Raw genomic sequence first — 24132 nt, forward strand, 5'->3', positions numbered from 1 at the left:
CATTCACAAATCTATCTGTGAAATTCTTACAAGAGGAGTTTGGTTCCAGGAATGGAAGGTGATCCCCATTGCTGTGGAAACCATTGGCATCAGAGCTACCTTTTCTACTTTTAAGCTACAGGTATGCAGCATTTCCAATAAGTAAGTAGTATGACTTGGTTCAGATGTAATGTTTCTGACTCTCCAGACCACGCGTTGGATCCAGACTTATTCATACTTAGAGTGTGATCCATTGAAATCAATGGGACTTAAGTTAGTCATGACTTACTTTAGTCCCACTGATTTCATTTGGTCTACTCTAAGTATGAGTAAGTCTGGATCCAGCCTGATGGGTTGGAGGATCAAGAACAAGTCTGGATCCAACCCGCATGGGTTGGATGACCAACTTGTGACTGCGGTAACCAAATTTTAATATCTTAAAAATGGAAGGACATTATTACCAAAGCATTTACAATAGTAGTAGGTGGTCTAAGATCACCCTGCTTAAGAATCATTCAGTGGTTGGAATGCTGACTTGCTGCCAGGAAGACGATGTAAACAGGCATAGTTGGTTGATCTGTTATGTCTTTTTCACTGTAATTTCCCTCTTCTCCTGCACACATTTGATTGTGTATGCACACACTGCATTGTGTTTTTACTTTTTAGACAATGAGAAAGGGCAGGAGAAGTCAAGGGCACACTTTTGCCCTTCATTCTCTTGGCCTTTGTCCTGGAACAAGTACTACTGTAGAAATGGCTTAAATTAATTCTTCAATTAATAAGTCGTTTCCATAAACTGTACTTCGTGTTTTGGTGATGAAACTGTTTTCTCTGTTTTATGAAAAGCCATGTATTGCCCTTGGAAGTATTAAGCACCTCCTCTAAAGTTCTGTATTGCTTAACAGTTCATGCCTTCTGCTTCCTAAAATGCTTTAAGTGCAATCCTCTGTCATTTGTTTTCCTCAGATATGGAGCTGTATTACTTGATTGGTATCTTTCCAGCAGTGATATGTGTTCTACTTGTACCATGTGGAAAAATGAATAAAATATCTAAATGTTAAAATACAGTTTATAAACACCATATGCATATGCACACCGTACAAAAGAAAACTTTTAACTGATACATCATAATTGGAGCATTCTTCTACTTCTATGCATAACAGGCTGAGGAACTGCACCTTACTTTTTCTGAGTATTTTTGGTTGGGGTATGAGGGTAAGGGGGTAATTCCAGTGAAACTGTAATTAGCATAAACCATTATTAGTTTCAGAATGAACTCAAGAGCTTGCTTGTTGCAGTGTACTTGCTATAAGTGTGGCTATAACAAGACACTTAACTTCTTGTGGCTTCAGCTGAAGCTCTTTATAGGAAATACAATGCTAATGAGATCTCACGCTAGAAAAGGTGAGAGTGAATAACAGGTTTGCGATGTGCTTGTATGTAGACAGGCAAAAGAAAAATTACATTTCCAGGCTGTGCCAGCAAGAAATATAGCTACCATCCAGATACCTGTCCTGATCATTAGAGCCCGTAGTTCTATAACATTAAGAGCAAGCAGAGTAACTGATGATGATAGTACATTCAAGTTTAAGATATGCTGTGTAGCAAGCTTGTGTAGCAAACAAAGTTACATGGGGACTTTTTCTTTTGTTTTTCTATGTGTTGCTCTTCTTTCTGAGATACTGTATGATTTGGGGCAGGGCTGAATTATGTGTACAGAATTAGTCAGTCAATTGGTAAACTAAAGCTGTAAACAAGAAGATGGGCATAATAATAAAAATTAGAGCAGGTTAGGTTATGATGGGCTGTTGCAGAGCCAGAACATATGGGAGAAAAATAGGAAATGATCCTTGGACAGTATAGGACAAATTTATAAAGGGACAAAGAAGCGGATGACTTACTGGATTCTAGGAAAACTCCACAATGTAAAGAAGCAAATATGGTTTAAAGAAAGTTTTAGGTTATAGTTGCTGTGCAAGGAAAGATAATAAGAAAACTGGTAAGGCAGCCAGGCAAATGAGAGGCATCTTTCTCATTCATGAAAACATCCCAAAGCCCAGGCTAACCACATGTACTATGACCTGATGCAGAATGAATTTAGAGATGTATATCCTTTTGGCTGCAATCTGGTTCTGATTGCTATAACATCCCATACCCTTCCTCCTCCCTATTTCCAGCCTTCCATTCAAATGCCCATATAGAAAATCTCTACGTATCTGACTCTACCTACAATATCTGCTTGCTGAAAACTTCATTATTTCCTATGCCATTGTTGTACATATATGGGACAATCATTGTTTGATCGCCATGTGCCTCTTAAATGGTGAAATTCTCACGATACTGCAAAAGAAGAAGAAGTCCTTGTTTCCTATGTAAAACCTTCAGTCTTTGAGAACCATGACAAGTCAGGTGGGGTTTTGCATGCCTGATTTAAAGACTCTTTTAAAACCATCTTTCAAGACATGAGAGAACACTCTGGCTTTAAAGCATGAAAGAGCCAAAGGTTTAGCAGGCTACCCAACCAAGTCTGATATTTGGAGCTACAGGAAATGGCAGCTAGAAAAGAAGCCTTGCAGCAAAAATATATATTTTTTATATCATCAGATGTCCTAGACCTTTCTGCCTTATGCTGATGGGCAGGAGCATCATTAGGGGTGGGTCCAGGGGTCTGTGCTCTGAGTCTTCTGCACTGTGCCTTGGGTCTTTTGTACTGCTGCCCTCCAGTCCACCCCCTCCCCCTGCCTGGCCAAGAATCATAGGAAGCTGCTTTATGCTAACCCAGACCTTTAGTCTATCTAGCCCAGTATCGTTGACACTGCCTGGCTGTGGCTCTCCAGAATTTCAGACAGCGGTATTCCCCAACTCTGCCTGGAGATGCCAGAGATCAAACCTGGGACCTTCTGCATGCAAAGCATGTGCTCTACCACTGAGCCATGGCCCCTCCCATAGCTTGAGCCTGAACGCACTCAGTGCCAAACGAGTTTGTGAATAAAGCAGGAGTGGGATCGCCTCCTTTTGCAACTAAATTGAGCACACGGGTCAGGAGCAAAACCCACCCCCTCTCCACCCTGTGTCTGCATGCTCTGCTATGTGAATGTCAGGAGCGCCCTGGCGGCCTCTTTCAGTCTACTCCAATAGCTAACTCAAGACACAGACAAAAGGATTCTTTTCAAGGCTTTAATCCTTTTACAACTTAATGACTCTTTCAGATGCTAATCACCAGCGACTAAGCAAGGAACAGCAGAGCAGCCTATGCTCCAGGTTAGGCAGTTGATCCCCGTTTGAAGGAGAATCGGAAGACCCTGAACTTACGGGCTAGGGAGAGTTCCTCCCTCCTTCCCTTGGGTCCTCAGGACACGACTGTTGCTTACGCGCCAAACAAGTGCTACGCCTCCTTTCTGCGCCCTCCAGCTGTCGTCGCTGTCGGCGTTGAACATCCAGCAAGCCCCCCTCCCACACTCCCTCACTGCCAGGGTCACTATCTATCTCAGGAATGCTGGCAGGAGGAATCTCCGCCAGCTGCTCTGCCTGTGAGAGATGAGCGCTCTCCTCTCCCACGGATTGCTGATCCTCCTCAGAATCAGAACTGCTCTGGGGTTCTGTCGGCTCAGTTTCCACCCTGACATCATCCCTGCTCCCATGAGGCCCCCCCTCGTGCTCCTCCCCTGGGGCCCCAGGCTTGTGGGGGTACAGCTGGTGGTGTCAGGGTGGAAACTGAGCTGATAGAACCCCAGGGCAGTTCTGATTCTGAGGAGGATCAGCAATCCGTGGGGGAGGAGCCAGCACATCCCTCGCAGGCACAGCAGCTGGCAGAGATTCCTCCTGCTGGCATTCCTGAGATAGATAGTGATCCTAGCAGTGAGAAAGTGCGGGAACGGGGCTTGCTAGATGCTCGATGCAGACGCAAAGAGTGACAAACGATGGAGGGCGTGGAAAGGAGGTGTAGCGCCCATTTGGCACGCAAGCAACGGCCGCCTCCCATGGACCCAAGGGAAAGAGGGAGGATCTCTCCTTAGCCCATACGTTCAGGGTCTTCAAGTGACTCTCCTTCAAACGGGGATCAACTGCCTACTCGGCGCATAGGCCGCTCTGCTGTTCCTTGCTTAGTTGCTGGTCATTAGCATCTGAAAGAGTCATTAAGTTGTAAAAGGATTAAAGCCTTGAAAAGAATCCTTTTGTCTGTGTCTTGAGATGGCTATTGGAGTCTACTGAAAGAGGCCGCTAGGGCGCCTCCTGACAGGTGGAAACGCCTCAGCAGCAACAGAGCATGCACATTTTCTGCGGGTTCCCAGGACCACTCATCTGGCCCGTACTCGTTCCAGTCCACTAGATATTGCAGGTGGCCACGAGAAAGGTGGAAGTCCAGAATCTCCACGACCTCAAACTCCTCCTCCCACTCCACCAGCACTGGTGGCAGAGGGGAGCCGGCTGAGCGATGAGGCGCCAGAAACCAGGGGGGACCGCAAGAACCGATGAAAAACAGGATGGATCTTCATGGAGGGGGGGAGAGCCAGGTGAAAAGCAACAGGGTTAATCTGGGGCGTAATCTGGAAAGGCCCCGTGTGGCGAGGCACAAGCTTCCTTGCGGGCGAGTGAGAGGGGAGGTATTGGGTGGACAACCAAACCCAGTCTCTCAGTTGCAGAGATGGACCTGGCTGGCACCGTCGGTCCGCAGAGGCCTTGTAGGCTGACTTGGCTTGCTCGAGGGAGTCCCGTAAGAGGTGGTGTACCGCTCGCAACTCCTCTAAAAAGTCATGGGCTGCTGGCACCAAAGAGGGAGCTAAGGTGGACGGGAAAGCCTTGGGGTGGTAACCAAAATTGGCAAAAAATGGAGTTTGGCGGGTGGAAGCATGGCAGGCATTGTTATAAGCAAATTCTGCGAGTGGCGGCAAGGAAAACCAGTCATCTTGCTGGTAATTGACATAACAGTGCAAATACTGCTCGAGAGTCACATTGGTGTGCTAGGTCTGGCTGTCTGTCTGTGGATGGTGGGCGGAGGAAAGATGGAGCATCACATGGAGAAGCCCAAGTAGCTCCCTCCAGAAATGGGCAGTGAATTGGGGCCCCCTATCCGAAATGAGACCCTCGGGCCATACGTGGAGCCGGAAAACATGTGCCAAAAACAGCTCCGCCGTCTCCCTGGCTGTGGGCAACCCAGAGCAGGGGATGAAATGGGCCATCTTTAGGGATGTCAGAGAATTTCGCCACGAATCTCAGGGAGGCCGAATGCCAGCTCATTCAGCCCCCTGAAATTGGTGGCAAAATGGTCTGCCCCCCCCCCCCCCAGGACGGGATTACCTTGGGCGAATCTTCCTGGCAGCAGCGGCGGCTGTCAAGGGCTCCTTGGAGGCCTCTCTCAGTCTAATCCAGTAGCCAAGTCCAGACACAGACAAAGGGATTCCTTTCAAAGCTTTGTTCTTCTTTTACAACTTAACAAGTATACTGATTGCAACTAGATCTGAGCAGCACAGTACCTATGCCCTAAGTTGGAACAGTTGGTCCCCGTTTGAAAGGGAATTACTGGCAGACCCCTGAACTTAAGGACTAGGGAGGGTCCCTCCCTTTTTCCCTTGGATCCTCTAGGCGCAGCCGTTGTTTGCGCGCCAACCTGGCATAACGCCTCCTTTCCGCGCCCTCCATCTGGCGCCGCTCTCTGCGTCTGTGTTGCCCATCCACCAAGTCTGCTATCTGTGCTTGGTCACTCCCTGGACTGCTAACTAAACTAGCAATGCTGGTGGGAGGAATCTCCGTCAGTTGTTGGCCCTGGGAAAGAGGAGCACACTCCTCTCCCTGGAGCGACTGCTCTTCCTCAGAATTAGAACTACTCTGGGATTCTATGGGGCTCAGTGTCCACCTGACAGCGGTGGCGGTTCGCCGCCGGCGGGGCGGCGGCCAGTCTTGTGACCGGCTGCCGCCACTGCCATTTCCAGTAAAAAAAAAAAAGTCATAGGCTACATAAAGATTTACGTAGCCTATCAAGGCTAGATTTTTAAAAAAATACCGTGATAGGCTACGTAAATGTTTACGTAGCCTATCATGGCTGAGTTAAAAAAAAAAAAACCGCACGTACGCAAATGGCGGCGCCCATGGGCGCGGCCATTTGCGTTCCTTATTTTGGCACGTCTAGTCTACATAAACATTTACGTAGACTACGGCGAAAATAAGGGGAACACAAATAGCATAGCGTTCCCCTTATTTTCGCCGTAGTCTACGTAAATGTTTACGTAGACTAGACGTGCCAAAATAAGGAACACGTTTGTGTACGCGCGTTTTTTTTTTTACTCAGCCGTGATAGGCTACATAAACATTTACGTAGCCTATCACGGCTGACTACAGAGACGCAAACGGCGGCAGCTACGGCCGCCGCCATTTGCGGACCCGGCCGGCCAGGATTCAGGGAGGGAGGGGGGGAGCACCTCCCCCCCGGCCAGAATTTCGGGGGGAGGGATGGAGCGCCTCCCCCCCACCTCGAATCACATTTCGTTAATAGGTAAGTGACTTTCGTACTTCCCTAGCCATCTTAGAAAACAAATCCACCACCACCAGAATGGTGGTCTTACCGTGTGAGGGAGGCAAGTCAGTGATGAAGTCAAGGGAGAGCAGTTTCCAAGGTCCTGAGGGGATAGGCAGGGAGTGAAGCAAGCCTGTGGGCTTTCCTGAGGGGGCCTTCGCCTGCTGGCAGGTTGGGCAGGAGGCGACATAGGCCTTGACGTCCCGACACACACGAGGCCACCAAAAATCCTGCGTCACGCTGTGCAGGGTCTTGGCGAAGCCAAAATGCCCAGCGGTGGAGGAGTCGTGGCACTGATGGAGGACCTTCTCGCGGAGGGGTCTAGAAGGCACATAGACCCGACCGCAATGGTAAAGCAGGCCACCTCGCAAAGAGAAGGGGGTAGATTGGGGGGGCAGAGGCTAGCCCCAATTCCTCCACTTTTGTGTGAACAAAAACATCCTGAGCCTGTGCAGAGTGAAGGAGCTCCTCCGAAAATCGAGGTATTGCAGCTGCCACCAGGCTCTGGGGGGGAAGAATCAGAAAGGGGGGGATTTCCCTCACCCCCTGGCTGGAGGTCAGGCTTACGAGAAACAGCATCTGCTTGTAGGTTGTCGGAGGCCTTCATATGGCAAATGTTAAGGTGGAACCGGGGGAAAAAAAGCGACCACCTAATCTGCCTCTGGTTTAAGGCACGGGCTGTCTGAAGGTGTTCCAGGTTACAGTGGTCGGTTCTAACTTCGACTGGGTGCTGTGCCCCCTCCAGAAGATGACGCCAGGTCTCCAAAGCAGACTTGATGGCCAACAGTTCCTTCTCCCAGATGGTATAATTCCTCTCAGACATGTTCAGCTTCCTGGAGTGGTAGGTGCAGGGTTGCAACCTGCCGCCCACCCAATCTGGCTGAAAAAGCACCGCCCCCACCGCAAAGTCAGAGGCATCAGTTTGCACCACAAAAGGCTTGCTCGGGTCGGGATGTAACAGGATCAGTTCAGAACTAAAAAGCTTCCTAACTTCCTCGAAAGCCTGTTGGGCAGATGCCGTCCAATGAAAAGGAGATTTCCTGCCCTTAAGGGGGTCCATGGGAGATGTCACCCGAGCAAAGCTGGGCAGAAATAGGGATGGCACAGAATTCCACGACGAATCTCGGTAAGGCCGAATGCCAGTGCATTCGGCCCCCCAAAATCCATCGCAGAACGGCCTGCCACCCCCCCCCCCGGGATGAGACTTACCTGGGGCGGCTGTTCCGGACGGCGGTGGCTCCAGCGGCGGCTTCGGCGGTGGCTGGTCTTCCGAACGGCTGCCACCGCCGCCATTTGCAGCCTGTATCTTTTTTTCCCCCCCATAGACGTGATAGGCTATGTAAGGACTTGCGTAGCCTATCACATCTGAGTTTTTTTAAAAAACAAACGCTTATGCAAATGGCGGTGGCTACGGCCGCCGCCATTTGCATTCCTTATTATTCGCCGTCTTAGTCTATGTCAATATTTACATACACGAAGACGAAGAAAATAATGGATCACTGCCTTGTTGTGGCGGAGGGGCATGCGTAACTCAGTGAAGCCATAAGCTTTGCTGTGCAGGGCCACCCAAGATGAACAGGTCATGGCAGAGAGTTCTGACAAAATGTGGTCCACTGGAGAAGGAAATGGCAACCCATTCCAGTATTCTTGCCAAGAAAACCCCATGGAACATATCACAAGGCTAAAAGATATGACGCCGGAAGATGAGCCCCTCAGGTCGGAAGGTGTCCAATATACTACTAGGGAAGAGCAGAGGGAATTTCCAAGTAGCTCCAGAAAGAGTGAAGCGGCTGGGCCAAAGCCAAAAGGACACTCAGCTGTGGATGTGTCTGGTGGTGAAAAGAAAGTCCGATGCTGTAAAGAACAATATTGTTTAGGAACCTGGAATGTCAGATCAATAAATCAAGGTAAGCTGGAGGTGGTCAAACATGAGATGGCAAGATTGAACATCGACATCTTGGGAATCAGAGAACTAAAATGGACAAGCATGGACGAATTTAATTCAGGTGACCATCATATCTACTACTGTGGGCAAGAATCCCTTAGAAGAAATGGAGTCGCACTCATAGTCAACAAAAGGGTGGGAAAAGCAGTCCTGGGGTACAATCTCAAAAACGACAGAATGATCTCAGTACGAATCCAAGGCAAACCATTCAACATCACAGTAATTCAAGTCTATCCCCAACCACTGAGGCCGAAGAAGCTGAGGTTGATTGGTTCTATGAAGACCTACAACACCTTCTAGAACTAACTCCAAAAAAAGATGTCCTCTTCATCATAGGGGATTGGAATGCTCAAGTAGGAAGTCAAGAAATCACCGGGATCACAGGCAAGCATGGCCTTGGTGTACAAAATGAAGCAGGACAAAGGCTAATAGAGTTTTGCCAAGAGAACACGCTGATCATAGCAAACACGCTTTTCCAACAGCACAAGAGGCGACTCTACACATGGACATCACCAGATGGTCAATATCGAAATCAGATTGATTATGTCCTTTGCAGCCAAAGATGGAGAAGCTCCATACAGTCAGTAAAAACAAGACCTGGAGCTGACTGTGGCTCAGATCATGAGCTGCTTCTTGCAACATTTTGGCTTAAACTGAAGAATGTAGGGAAAACCACTAAACCACTCAGGTATGACCTAAATCATATTCCTTGTGAATATACAGTGGAAGTGAGGAATAGATTTAAGGGATTAGAGCTGATAGACAGAGTGCCTGAGGAACTATGGACAGAGGTCCATAACATTGTTCAGGAGGCAGCTACGAAATCCATCCCGAAGAAAAAGAAATGCAAGAAAGCAAAGTGGCTGTCTGATGAGGCTTTACAAGTAGCTGAGGAAAGAAGGCAAGCGAAAAGCAAGGGAGAAAGGGGAAGATATATCCAACTGAATGCAGAGTTCCAGAGAATAGCAAGGAGAGACAAGAAGGCCTTCTTAAATGAACAATGCAAAGAAATTGAGGAAAAGAACAGAATGAGAAAGACTAGAGATCCCATCAAGAAAACTGGAGATCTCAAGGGAACGTTTTGTGCAAAGACGGGCATGATAAAGGACAAAGAAGGCAGGGACCTAACAGAAGCAGATGAGATTCAGAAGAGGTGGCAAGAATACACAGAAGAACTATACAGGAAAGATCTGAATGTCCCTGATAGCCATGACAGTGCGGTCAATGAACTTGAGCCGGACATCCTAGAGGGTGAAGTCAAGTGGGCCTTAGGAAGCATTACTAACAACAAAGCTAGCGGAGATGACAGTATTCCAGCTGAGCTATTTAAAATCCTAAAAGATGATGCTGTTAAAGTGCTGCACTCAATATGCCAGCAAATTTGGAACACTCAACAGTGGCCACAAGACTGGAAAAGGTCAGTTTACATTCCAATTCCAAAGAAGGGCAACGCCAAAGAGTGTTCAAACTACTGTACAATTGCGCTCATTTCACATGCCGGCACAGTGATGCTCAAAATCCTACAAGCTAGGCTTCAGCCGTATGCGAACCGAGAACTACCAGAAGTACAAGCTGGTTTTCGAAGAGGCAGAGGAACTAGAGATCAAATTGCCAACTTTCACTGGATCATGGAGAAAGCAAGAGAATTCCAGAAAAACATCTATTTCTGCTTCATTGACTATGCTAAAGCCTTTGATGGTGTGGATCACAACAAACTGTGGCAAATTCTGAAAGAGATGGGGGTACCAGACCACCTTATCTGTCTCCTGAGAAACCTGTACGAGGGTCAAGAAGCCACAGTAAGAACCAGACATGGAACAACCGAGTGGTTCAAAATTGGGAAAGGAGTACGACAAGGCTGCATATTGTCGCCCTGCTTATTTAACTTATATGCAGAGTACATCATGAGAAACGCCGGGTTGGATGAATCAGAGGTCGGAATTAAGTTTGCTGGGACAATTATCAACAACCTCAGATACGCAGATGATACCACCCTAATGGCAGAAAGCGAAGAGGATCTAAAGAGCCTCGTGTTGAGGGTGAAAGTAGAGAGTGCAAAAGCTGGTTTGAAGCTCAACATTAAAAAAACGAAGATCATGGCATCTGGCCCCATCACTTCCTGGCAAATGAAAGGGGAAGAAATGGAAGCAGTGACATATTTTATTTTCTTGGGCTGCAAGATCACCGCAGATGGTGACTGTAGCCATGAAATTAAAAGACGCTTGCTCCTTGGGAGGAAAGCTATGGCAAACCCAGACAGCATAGTAAGAAGCAGAGACATCACCTTGCCAACAAAGGTCCGTCTAATCAAAGCTATGGTTTTCCCAGTAGTAACGTATGGCTGTGAGAGCTGGACTATAAGGAAGGCTGAGTGCCGAAGAATGGATGCTTTCGAACTGTGGTGCTGGAAAAGACTCTTACGAGTCCCCTGGACTGCAAGGAGGTCAAATCAGTCCATCCTAAAGGAAATCAACCCTGACCTGACTGCTCATTGGAAGGACAGATACTGAAGCTGAAGCTCAAATATTTTGGCCACCTAATGCGAAGAGAAAACTCTCTGGAAAAGACCCTGATGCTGGGAAAGACTGAAGGCAAAAGGAGAAGGGGATGGCAGAGTATGAGATGGCTACATAGCATCACCGATGCAATGAATATGAACTTGAGCATTTTCCGGGAGAGAGCGCAGGACAGGAAGGCCTGGCGTGCTATGGTCCATGGGGTCACAAAGACTCAGACATGACTGAACAACTGAACAACAACAACAAGACGAAGAAAAGAAAGGGCAACGCAAATAGGGCCCACTACGCTATTTGCGTTCCCCTTTCTTTTCTTTGTCTTAAACTACGTAAATATTGACATAGACTAAGACGGCAAAAAATAAGGAATGCAAATGGTGGTGGCCGTAGCTGCCGCCATTTGCATACGCTTTTTTTTTTTACCCAGAGCCCTCTGCGGCCAGAAATCTGGCTGCAGACAGCCTTGGCGAGGGCCTGGCCAGCTGCTCTGCAGAGCTGCCACAGAGCACAGCCAGCCGTCAAGGATTCCGGGGGGGAGGACCGGATCGCCTCCCCCCTGTCGAGGTTTCCGGGAGGAGGAACGGAACGCCTCCCCCCCCCCATGAAAGAATCCACGAAAAGGTAAGTCACTTTCGTACATCCCTTGGCAGGAACTTTCTGTAAAAATTAGCAAACCCCAGAAAACATTGCAAGTCCTTCTTGGTGGATGGAGCCTGCCAGGAGAGGACAGCCTGGACCTTTGCAGGATCCATCCTGATACCGTCAGCTAAGATAATTTAGCCAAGATAGTCCAAAGAGGTCAAATGCACATTTCTCCAGCTTGGCATACAGATGGTTCTCGCGGAGGCGCTGGAGGACGGCAGAGACATGGTGCTGATGGGTGTGGGGGTCCTCAGAAAATATAAGTAAATCATCGAGATACACAATGAGGAAAGTGTCCAAATAGTAGGGATGTATGAAAGTGACTTACCTTTTCGCGGATTCTGTTCATGGTTTGGGGAAGGCGTTCTGTCCCTCCCCCTGGAATCCTCGACAGGGGGGGAGGCGATCCAGCCCTCCCCCCCGGAATCCTCGACGGCCGGCTGTGCTCCGCGGCAGCTCCGCAGAGCAGCCGGCTAGGCCCAGGCCAGGGTCGTCTGCAGCCTGATTTCCGGCCGCAGAGGGAAAAATCTGGGTAAAAAAAAAAAAAGTGTACGCAAATGCTATTTGCATTCCCCTTTCTTTTCTTCGTCTTAGTCCATGTAAATATTGACGTCGACTAAGATGGCGAAAAATAAGTAACGCAAATGGCGGCAGCCATAGCCGCCGCCATTTGCATACACGTGTTTTTTTTTTAAACCCAGATGTGATAGGCTACGTAAGTATTTACGTTAGCCTATCACATCTATGGGGCGGAAAAAAAGACAGACTGCAAATGGCGGCAGCGGCAGCCATTTGGAAGACCAGCCGCTGCCACCGCCAAAGCTGCCGCTGGAGCCGCTGCCGTCCGGAACATCCGCCCCAGGTAAGTCTCATCCCGGGGGAGATCCGCGGGGGGTGGGGAGGTGGCAGGCTGTTCTGCGATGTATTTCGGGGGGCCAAATGCACTGGCATTCGGCCTCACCGAGATCTGTCGCGGAATTCTCTGACATCCCTACCAAATAGTCCCGGAAGATGGCATTCATAAAACACGAAACCGTGGAGGGGGGGGCGCAGGCGAGCCCAAATGGCATCACTAGGTATTTATACGCTCTGTACCGGGTGCTGAAACAGGTCTTCCACTCATCCCCCTCCAGGATGCGAATCAGATTGTAGGCGCCACGCAGGTCCAACTTTGTGAAAATCTTGGCTCGCCCCAGGCGCTCCAGCATCTCAGGTATGAGGGGGAGGGGGTACTTGTCGGGGATCGAGATGGAATTCAATGCTCTGTAATCGTGCACTGGGTGGAGTTCTCCTGATTTTTTGGACACAAAGATGGTAGGGGCACAGGCGGGGGAGGAGGAGGGGCGAATGAAGCCTTGTCTGAGGTTTGTGTCCAAGAACTCCCGTAGAGCTCGAAGTTCCGGCTCCTACATCGAATACAGCCGGCCAGTGGGGATGGTCGCCGCAGGAATGAGATTAATGGCACAGTGAAAAGGGCGGTGCGGGGGGAGCTGGTCGGCCTCCTTCTTGTCGAAAACATCCTGAAAAGCTGCATACATCTCTGGGAGAATCACGGTAGCTGAAGAACTGCCAGAAGCAGACGAGGAGGGGGAGGAAAGGGTTAAGGCCTGGGCTGGGACTGGCACCTCGGTCGGGAGGCAATACTCCTGGCAGTAGGGAGATGCAAACTCCACTTGCTGAAGCCCTCTGTCAAGGGCTCCTTGGAGGCCTTTCTCAGTCTAATCCAGTAGCTAAGTCCAGACACAGACAAAGAGATTCTTTTCAAAGCTTTATTCTTCTTTTACAACTTAACAGCTCTACTGTTTGCAACTAAATCTGAGCAGCACAGTACCTATGCCCTAAGTTGGAACAGTTGGTCCCCGTATGAAAGGGAATTACTGGCAGACCCCTGAACTTAAGGACTAGGGAGAGTCCCTCCCCTTTTCCCTTGGATCCTCTAGGCGCAGCCGTTGTTTGCGTGCTAACCGGGCACTACGCCTCCTTTCTGCGCCCTCTATTTGGCGCCGCTCTCTACATTGGCGTCGCGCATCCACCAAGACTACTTCCTGCGCTCGGTCACTCCCTGGACTGCTATCTAATTTAGGAATGCTGGTGGGAGGAATCTCCGTCAGCTGTGGGCCCTGGGAAAGAGGAGCACGCTCCTCTCCCAGAAGCGACTGCTCTTCCTCAGAATCAGAACTATTCTGGGATTCTATGGGCTCAATGTCCACCCTGACACCCCCAAGAAATCTGAGGATTATGCTTAGAGAGCCAGGAAACACACAGCAGGATTGAGTATTGGGGAACCTTGGCCAAGTGAAACTGAATCTGCTCAACGTGGGACTGGGCGCGCAGAGTGAGTGAAGCTGTAATCCGGGTCATCGCGCCTGAAGAAAGAGGACGCCGATCGATGGTCTCTGCTGCCAATGGGGCAGGAAGAGGCAGGGTAGGAATCTTGTGGAAGAGGGTGACCGTTTCATCCATGAAACTGGTCGTAGCCCCAGAGTCCACTAAAGCTAGGGCCTCCACCCCACCCCACTGGGACGAGCGGAGGTGAACAAGCAATAGCAGATGGGAGGGTGGGGGGGTTGTGGAAGGCACCCACCTGGTGTGGAACCGACCCCCACACTGGAGACCCCCAACAGGCTTGGGGGGCAGCCTAGTCAGGCCTGGGGACGAGGAGGAAGGAGAGGAGGAGGAGGCAGCGGGGCTGCGAGTCTAGCTCAGCAGATTTTGGCGAAAAGCCCCAGCTTTCCACACCGAAAGCATCGGCGCTCGGCGCGCCACTGCTCTAGTTCCTCCTGCGGCAGTGGGGCTCGGGTACCTCCCAGCTCCATCAGGGTCTCCTCTGCCCCCACCGCGGGGGGGGGCAGGAAACATGGGGGAGTGGGAGGAGGGAAATCTCGGCCCCCGGTGCCCTGCCGGGTCTGCTGGCACCCCTCCAGTGGACTATCAATCTGGAGGCAGGTCTGGATGAGGTCCTCCAAAGTAGGCGGGCTAGGCGTGCGTGCCAACCCATCCAAGATCTCGTCGTTCAAACCGTCCAAAACCTGAGCCACCAGCGTGGCATCATTCCACTATAAATCCTATATCAGCAACCGAAAAGTTGTCGTGTAGCTGGAAACTGAGTCCTTGCCCTGCCTTAGGCAGCGAATCTCCCAAGAAGCCATCTGCGTGCGCAGGGGGTCACCGAAAAATCTGGCCATTGCTGTCATGAAACCGTGATAGTCCCCAAGCAGGGGGTCATTAGCAAGAAGAAGTCCCAAAGCCCATTTAGCCACCATGCCTGGAAGTAGGTTAATGATGAAGCCCACACGAACCTGTTCTGTCAGGAAATCCTCAGGTCGTAGGCGCATGTACAGCTCCGATTGGGCCCGTAAAATCTGAAAAAGTCCTTTCTCACCAGAAAACTTCTCTGGCAGAGCCACCGGGCACTTGTGGTGGGGGGGAATCGGAGGTGGTGGGGGTTGAACTGCAGCTTGCAGATTCTGTACGGCAGTCGTCAGTTGAGCCACTTGATCACGAAGAGCCTGGTTCTCTTGCGCCAGAGCTTGCACCACCGGGTTCCTGTCAACCTCCATCGGCAGTAGGAGAAGAGAGAGAAAAAAAAAAGAGGAACGGGGACCAAGCTGTCAGGAGCGCCCTGGCGGCCTCTTTCAGTAGACTCCAATAGCCAACTCAAGACACAGACAAAAGGATTCTTTTCAAGGCTTTAATCCTTTTACAACTTAATGACTCTTTCAGATGCTAATCACCAGCGACTAAGCAAGGAACAGCAGAGTAGCCTATGCTCCAGGTTAGGCAGTTGGTCCCCGTTTGAAGGAGAATCACGGGAAGACCCTGAACATATGGGCTAGGGAGAGTTCCTCTTTCCCTTGGGTCCTCGAGACACGACCGTTGCTTGCGTGCCAAACGAGCGCTACGCCTCCTTTCCGCGCCCTCCAGTTGTCGTCGCTGTCAGCGTCCAGCAAGCCCCCCTCCTGCACTCTCTCGCTGCCAGGGTCACTATCCATCTCAGGAATGCTGGCAGGAGGAATCTCTGCCAGCTCTTGTGCCTGTGAGAGATGAGCGCTCTCCTCTCCCACGGATTGCTGTTCCTCCTCAGAATCAGAACTGCTCTGGGGTTCTATCGGCTCAGTTTCCACCCTGACAGTGAATACTTCACTTAGTATTGAGCTCCAATACTGGAAGTGAACTGGCTAAAGGAAATACTCTTCAAAGTGCAGAGTGCACAGAGATGGATCCATAGATTCAAAGCTTCAAGTTTTGCAGCATAGCACTAGAGCCAGCCAGCTGCCAGCTTGCTGAGCTGATTATGTTAACAAAAACAAACAAACAGCAAAACCAAGAAAAATCACCATCTGCTAGCCAGACCACCTCATGTCATAGTAAGACACGCCCCACCCCAATGTAATTGCACACCCTACTTATTTTCAATTTAATTTGGGGTGGTGGGATACTGATGATGGATGAAAGTTTGATTTTTGAACCAAATCTTTGTCTATCCATGTGGGAAATTATTTGAGGACAAATTAATTGAAGAGAAACTCTACTAACTGATTTGGGGTGATCTGGGTGTGGGACAAAAATTAATTGAAGAATTTGCTTTCTTTGGGGTGATTTGGGTGGGAAATTAATTATCTTGCCTTGCCTTCTGTGATTTTAAATGTGCATCTCTGCAAATTAGCATATGCACATTTAATGCAAATGTGTATCCTTATAAGCCCTGTGTCTTTTAAGTACTGAGCAATGTCCCTGCTGATGTACCATTGGTAGAGATAGACCATTGATATTCCTACTTTACAGGTGGAATGCTAATGCTAAGAAGCAGTGATGTGTCAGAGTCAGAGCCATTTGTTGAGCTTAGTGTTTAAATACACACCTCCCATGAGAAATACTAATGCCTTGCTCACTGGACTGCAGTATTTCAGAATGATTTAGCAGTGCAGACCTTTTTTTTTAAGTGCGCACAGCTAAACAGCTGAAAAGAAAACTTGAATAAATGGAATTATACTTCTTTTTTCTAACACTGAGAATGATTGCCCTTTGTATAGACTCTTTACAGCAGCCTTCCCCAACCTAGTGCCCCCAGATGTGTTGGACTACAAGTCCCATCATCCCCAGGTAGTATGGCCAATGGGTGTGCTGACTGGGACTGTTGGGAGTTGTAGTCCAACACATCTGGAGTGCAGGTTGGGGAGAGCTCTGTGGTCTGATGAAGAGTAGAATGTTAGCCCTGCTGACCTGGATCATACTAAGGCTTCATTTTGTCCCTTATCTTCTTTCCCACAGCGGTCAGCAGTTACTTCTGGAAAGGCCACAAGCAGGCTGTGGAGGCAACAGAATGCACCTGTTCTTCGCTATCTAGCAGCTAGGATCCAGAGGTACACTGCCTCTCAACACAGTTTCCATTTAATTATCATGGTTAATAGGTCTTGTTGGATCTATCCTTCATAGATTCCTCTAATCTTTTAAAAGCCATCTATGCCAGTGATCTTCATCTTGTCTTGTGACAGAGAATTCCACAATTTAGTTATATGTTATGGAAGTAGACTAACAAATCAATCTTATGGTCCTTGGGAGAGCATCCCAGGGACTATAAATTATGTTGGATTACCCCTCCTGAGGCTGTAGACACTCCTGTGACTCAGGAAGGGGAATCCAAGTTCGGGCCATTTTCCCTCCCCTGCCCCCTCTCAGATGCTGCAGAAGCACCACAACAGCTGCTCTTCCCCAGGAGGTGTTCTGGTGAAATGTACACATTTCATTTTTGCTCACAAAACCTGTGAGTATGCCCCATTTGAAGCTCCAAGTGCAAGCACGTGTCTGTCAAAAATATTCATAAATTGTCAAAGATGTGCTCACATTCGCCTTGTTCCCAGTTCCCAGATCGATTTGCACAAATTCCCTAATTTGCACATATTCTTCCATAGATTGAATCAGCCCCGCTTTAGTCTGTGGATGGAAGTTGCTCAATTTGGGGAAATGTGCACAAATCTCCCATTCGATCGCTGCTTGATTTGCACAGATTTCCTGTTCATGGAGAGCAAGCAGCAATTGCAAACATGAATGGGAATCAGGCACGAGACAAGTGGAAAGACTATATTCGGAGAATTCTGGCGCTCTTGAAAATCATTTGTTTGCCCATCCCTAGGCGGGGCTAGGGTCTACAGGATGGTCTGTCCGTACCACCGACAACAAGTTAGTTCAGCCAGATGGGCTCAGAGGCCCATCTAGATTAATTTTTTTAAAAAAACTGGAACAGGAGGCGAAATCACCTCCGTCTTCCTCCCACCCTGCCTGTTCATGTCAGCAGGGCATAGATGGAGGGCTCTAATCTTTAAACAAAACTAATTAAATAATCAGTTTTAAAAAGTGTAGCTGAATGTGTTCAAAAACCCTGAGGAAAGTCTTTTGGTGAGTATATAGTCATAAAGACTGTACTCTTGCTATCTGTTATGTATGGCTAAGTCCCACTGACAACTGCAGGACTTAATAGCAAATGAATACATACAGAATTACAGCCAAAAATAGTAGGTCATCATGACATTAAAATCCATCAGTTTGTGGTGAAGCATGGGGATGAGGGAAAGGCTATTTTGCTGGCTGAATTTAAATTTTCTTGTAATAACAAGACTTTTTTGAATTCAGATTTTTTTAAAAGTGGGAAACACCCTGAAAACAAATTAATAATCCAGACTGTCTGAAAAGAAAAACAAAGTAGAGTAACAAAACTGTGAAAATTAAGAGTGTTCACATGCTTTATAATAAGTATTCCCAAGAATATAAATGGCTCAGATGTGACTACATTTTGATAATAAAAAACAGCAATTATAAATAATGCTAAACCCAGTCAAAATACTTCTAATCAAAATAGTCCCGGACTCTGCATAACCTGGGATATGGAGCTGAATTTTGTTCCCATGTCTCAGTTTAATAGAAGTATCATTTCTAGTGGAAGCAAGGCAGTTCATGTGTTCTTTAAAACCACAGAAGAGGTCCCATTTTCCTTTTTTCCCTTCTCCTTAGCAATGGGCATCCCTTCAAACTTTTGATCAGCCCGACTTTGTACATTGCACGACTGAACTCAGCTATGCCAAACATCCTTTTAGGAAGTTGACATTTGTGCAGGTTCTCAAAGAAGGGGGAAGAATGAATCCCAACTGTTTCCTCTTGCCCTTTTGATTGAGAGAGCAGTAAGTCAGCAGGAGAGGTGCGGCTTTTAACAAGGAGGGGTGTAGAAGCTGATTCCAATCCTTCTACAGGCAAAACAGAAAAGAAAAGGGAAGAGGCTGATGTGAAGCAACACTCATCAGAGCTGATTATGGGATATGAATGGGCTCATTGATGAGAGCAGACACAACAAAGAGATTAGGCAACAGAAGGGAAAACCCTGTACTGGGGTGAAGGAAGTTGGTTTTATGACCTAGGAGATCCCTTTTAAATCTAATTTGTTTTATTCTGTAGCTCCATGCTGTAGCTCCATGCACAGATAACTGGAAATACCCTGAGCTGCAGTGCTCCCTGGTTTTTTGGTTTAATGGAGCACTGTCTGACCTCCCAGTGTTAGGAGACCACAAAGCTCTACCAGTGGAAGCTTTTAGCAAACATTAGGCTGGGGAAAAAATAAACTTTGGAACTTAGCACTGTTGTATAATGGCTTTGTTAACTGGGAGTAGAGGCAAATGAGTCACCCTAGTTATAGGTAGCTATAAGCCATCATAACTTATAGTTGGGAGATAGGACAGATTCATACCATGGCCTTCTGTTGGTAACACCTCTATCTAAAAAACCCATTCTGAGCAACTTCACTTTTTTCGGCAAATAGATCTGTGTTGCCTAGGGATACATAAAGCCTTTGTGGTGACAAAGATAATTGCAGACAGTCTCTGTGATAGAGCATTTTTTTCTTGCAGTATGGATGTAGGGACTGAAGTATCGCATGTATCTGTAAGAGACAGCATCAGACATAGCACAGCTCGGCAATGGTATACCAGAAAGGGCTTAGCGCTGCTCTCACTTTGATGGCAGCATTTTTGAAAATACATCTCAGTTAAACTGTTTGAAGCAAAAGGAAAGAGTACAGAGAAGAAAAAGGAGCAAAGGTAGGATGGCCACTTACATATTGCCAAAAAAGGGCAAAGGAGGACATGGATTTGTATAAAATGTGCACATGCCCATCTAAATGTATAGATGCCAATTTACAAATAATTATTGTATTTTAAATAAGAGTATAATACTTCTCAACATAATAGGAAAAACTGACCAGGGGACCTGTGTGCCCGCTCAGTCTGCTGTCTAGATGTTAACTGCTGGTGGGCAACTTCCAAGGCCTTTGCTCTCCCTTCAAGTACAGGATGCCTTCAATGGAGGACTGTCCTCTCTAAAGTAGGATAACCTGCCACCCTAAAAAGGTGGTTAAGCAATGACTTCAAAATGTCTCTGCGGGAAAAGTAGCCCATATATTGAGTTACCTGTTTGGAAAAATGATTCCCTTTTGCCTGCACCTCTGTGAAACCCTGTATGACACAGTCACCCCGAACTACTTTAAACATTAAGCTGCGGTGGTGTCACAAAATATGTACAAGCATTCTAACTGCTTGTTGGGGCAGGGGGGCAAGCGGGCAGAGAATCATAGAGCATTACCAGTGAGTGCAACTACTGTGAGAAAATACCAGGTGGTGTGAATCAGCAAAACTCAACCTTGTCAGAGTTCTCCAAATTCCACCTCAAAGCTTGTTGCAGCTCATGTCCATATCAGATTGTGAGCTTTGGGGATGGGGGGTTCATGTGGAAATCCATGTGTATTTCTGTGCATATTTTTCCAAATGTGCACATCTTTGAAATATACACATTCCTCTCCCATCGATTAAAGCATATTTATGCACATTTTTCAAAAGTATGCATGCTATTGAATGCATTTTGGGGGCTCTGCAAATCACACTGCAAGCTCAGAAATGGATGGACTTCAATTGTGTCTGAATCCATGTTTGGTCTGGAAGATGCAAACTGGGTAAATCCTGATCCAAACCAAACTGAAACAAATTTCTCCTGCATCCCTAGGTATAGAATCATAGAATAGTAGGGTTGGAAGGGGCCTACAAGGCCATCGAGTCCAACCCCCTGCTCAATGCAGGAATCCAAGTCAGAGCAGCCCAGACAGATGGCTGTCCAGCTCGTCTTGAACGCCTCCAGTGTGGGAAAGCCCACCACCTCCCTAGGTCATTGGTTCCATTGTTGTATTGCTCTAACAGTCAGGAAGTTTTTCCTGATGTTCAGCTGGAATCTGGCTTCCTGTAACTTGAGCCCATTATTCCGTGTCCTGCACTCTGGGATGATCAAGAAGAGATGCTGGCCTTCCTCTCTGTGACAACTTTTCAAGTACTTGAAGAGCGCTATCATATCTCCCCTCAGTCTTCTCTTCTCAAGGCTAAACATGCCCAGTTCTTCCAGTCTCTCTTCATAGGGCTTTGTTTCCAGTCCCCTGCTCATCTTTGTTGCCCTCCTCTGAACCCTCTCCAGTTTGTTTGCATCCTTCTTAAAGTGTGGTGCCCAGAACTGGACACAGTACTCCAGATGAGGCCTAACCAGTGCTAAGTAGAGGGGAACTAGTACTTCCCGGGATTTGGAAGCGATGCTTCTATTAATGCAGCCCGAAATAGCATTGGCCTTTTTTGCAGCCACATCACATTGTTGGCTCATCTTCAGCTTGTGATCGACAACAATTCCAAGATCTTTCTCGCTTGTAGTGTTGTTGAGCCATGTATCCCCCATCTTGTAACTGTGCATTTGGTTTCTTTTTCCTAGGTGCAGGACTTGGCATTTATCCCTATTAAATGTCATTCTGTTGTTTTCTGCCCAGTGCTCCAGTCTATCCAGATCACTTTGAATTTTGTTCCTGTCTTCCAAAGTATTAGCTATCCCGCCCAATTTGGTGTCATCTGCAAACTTGATCAGCATTCCCTGCACCTCCTCCTCCAAGTCATTAATAAAAATGTTGAAGAGCACTGGGCCCAGGACTGAGCCCTGCGGTACCCAACTCGTTACCTCTCCCCAGTTTGAGAAGGTCCCATTGATAAGCCCTCTTTGAGTCCAATTCTGTAGCCAAATGTGGATCCACCAGATCATTGTTTCATATAGCCCACTTTGATCTAGTTTGCTCATCAGGATCTCATGGGGCACTTTGTCGAAAGCTTTGCTGAAGTTGAGGTATATGATGTCTACAGCATTCCCATGGTCCACAAGGGAGGTGACTTGATCAAAAAATGAGATCAGATTAGTCTGGCAGGACTTGTTTTTGACAAATCCATGTTGGCTTCGAGTAATCACGGCATTGTTGTCAAGGTGCTTCCAGATGGATCGCTTTATGATCTGCTCCAGAATTTTCCCAGGGATTGATGACAGACTGACTGGTCTGTAGTTCCCATGTTCCTCCTTTTTACCCTTTTTGAAGATAGGGACAACATTAGCCCTCCTCCAGTCATCTGGCACTTCACCTGTCCTCCAAGATTGCGCAAAGAGAATAGACAGTGGTTCTGAGAGTTCTTCTGCCAGTTCCTTTATTACTCTAGGATGCAGTTCATCTGGCCCTGGAGATTTGAACTCATTCAAATTAATCAGGTGTTCCTTGACCGTATGCCTATCTATCTCAAGCTGCAATCCCGCCCCTTCAGCCTGCACTTCGCCTTTGCCAGGGGGGTCATAGACCCTCTTTTGGGAGAAGACTGAGCCAAAGTAGGAATTGAGCACTTCTGCCTTTTCTTTGCCATCTGTTATCATTTTGCCATCCTTATTTAATAGCTGAACAACCATTTCTTTCCTCTGCCTTTTACTATGCACGTAGCTGAAGAAAGCCTTTTTGTTGTTTTTAGCATCCCTCGCTAACCTCAGCCCATTCTCAGCTTTAGCCTTCCTGACACCATCCCTGCAATTCTGCGCTACCTGCCTGTACTCTTCCTTTGTTACTTGGCCTTCTTTCCACTTCCTATATGTGTCCTTTTTTGTTTTCAGGTCATCCCTAAGCTTTTTGTGAAGCCACATTGGCTTCTTCTGTTGTCTTCCACCTTTTCTTCTTGTTGGAATTGTTTGTAATTCTGCCCTGAGAATTTCCTTTTTTAAAAGCTCCCACCCATCTTGGACTCCTTTTCTCGTTAGCGTTGCTTGCCATGGGACCTTACTGATCATTGTTCCGAGTTTATTAAAATCAGCTTTCCTAAAATCCAGGGTACGCGTTTGGCTACACTTGGCTAGGGATGTACGAAACCCCCCTTACCTGGTTCCGCCGGGTTCCGCTGGGGGGGGAGGCACTCCATCCCTTCCCCCGGAATCCTCCCCCCTGGAATCCTGGCCAGTCAGCTCTGCTCTGCGGGGATTCTGCAGAGCCGCCGGCCGGCTCCACCAGCAGCCGGACATCCGGCCGCTGGCTAGCAGGGACGCAAATGGCGGCGGCCGTAGCCGCCGCCATTTGCGTCCCTGTATTCAGCCGTGATAGGCTACATAAAGACTTATGTAGCCTATCACGTCTGGGATAAAAAAAAAACGCGTATGCAAATGCCGGCGGCTACGGATGCCGCCATTTGCGTTCCCTATTTTTGGTTGTCTTAGTCTACGTAAATGTTTACGTAGACTACGACGGCGAAAATAAGGGGGAACGCAAATAGCGTCCGCTATGCTATTTGCGTTCCCCCTTAGTTTCACCGTCTTAGTCTACGTAAATATTTACGTAGACTAAGACAACCAAAAATAGGGAACGCAAATGGCGGCGGCTGTAGCCGCCGCCATTTGCGTACATGTTTTTGTGGGTTTTTTAACCGGGATGTGATAGGCTACGTAAGTCTTTACGTAGCCTATCACGAATGAGGGGGGGGAAAGACTGCAAATGGCGGCGGTGGCGGCCGGTCGGAAGACCAGCCTCCGCCGAAGCCTCCACTGGAGCCGCCGCCGTCCGGAACATCCGCCCCATGTAAGTCTCGTCCTGGGGAGGATCCGCAGGCGGGGTGGCAGGCCGTTCCGCCACGGAGTTCGGGGGGCCGAGTACACTGGCATTCGGCCTCACCGAGATCCGTGGCGGAATTCTCTGACATCCCTACACTCGGCTGTTGCTTCCGTTAGAACCAAGAACTCAAGTACAACATGGTCGCTTTCCCCCAGAGTTCCTGTAACTGCTACTTTATCCACTAAGTCATCTCTGTTGGTTAGGATCAAGTCAAGGATAGCTGATCCTCTAGTTCCTTCCTCTACTTTCTGTGAGCCTCTTGCTCACTCTCATGTAGGTTCCCCTGTGATTCTTCCTCTGCAGGCTGTCCTCTAGTCTCATCCGCAAGTACCTGGAATCGCTTCCACAGCTCCACTGCTTCCACTGGTGCAGAGTGGCGTCTCGTTCTTCTTCTCCTAACTGTCACCCTTTTCCACGGAGTATCCTCTACTCCATTTTTCTTCTCCTCAGCATTTCCCACTTCTGCCTCATCTTGCTGTTGCTCTTCAAGCTTCTGGTCTTCCCTTTGCTGCTGTAGTTCCCCAATTCTGTCCAAGAACTCTTCGTGTTCTCTTATTCCCCGGAG

The 24132-nt window shown here is 48.1% G+C and overlaps 1 protein-coding gene across 50 annotated transcripts in view; it reads left to right on the forward strand.

Moving 5' to 3' along the window:
• The window catches only part of ZBTB20 (zinc finger and BTB domain containing 20), an 809278-nt gene that overhangs the window by 459757 nt on the left and 325389 nt on the right, over positions 1 to 24132 (forward strand). For 16 of the 50 annotated variants that reach the window (XM_084843090.1, XM_084843064.1, XM_084843087.1 and 13 more), the window contains one exon: positions 16865 to 16956. The exons of 29 other annotated variants lie outside the window; for them this stretch is intronic. The gene's annotated coding sequence lies outside the window, so the exon portion shown is untranslated. Of the gene's footprint in view, positions 1 to 12726; positions 12807 to 16864; positions 16957 to 24132 lie in introns of all 50 variants that reach the window. 5 more of the 50 variants (XM_084843086.1, XM_084843068.1, XM_084843051.1 and 2 more) reach the window with 2 other exon arrangements.

Source organism: Heloderma suspectum, chromosome 3 (assembly GCF_057233095.1).
Source record: "Heloderma suspectum isolate Gila_16-S chromosome 3, 16-S_ref, whole genome shotgun sequence".
In the NCBI taxonomy this organism is placed as follows: Eukaryota; Metazoa; Chordata; class Lepidosauria; order Squamata; family Helodermatidae; genus Heloderma; species Heloderma suspectum.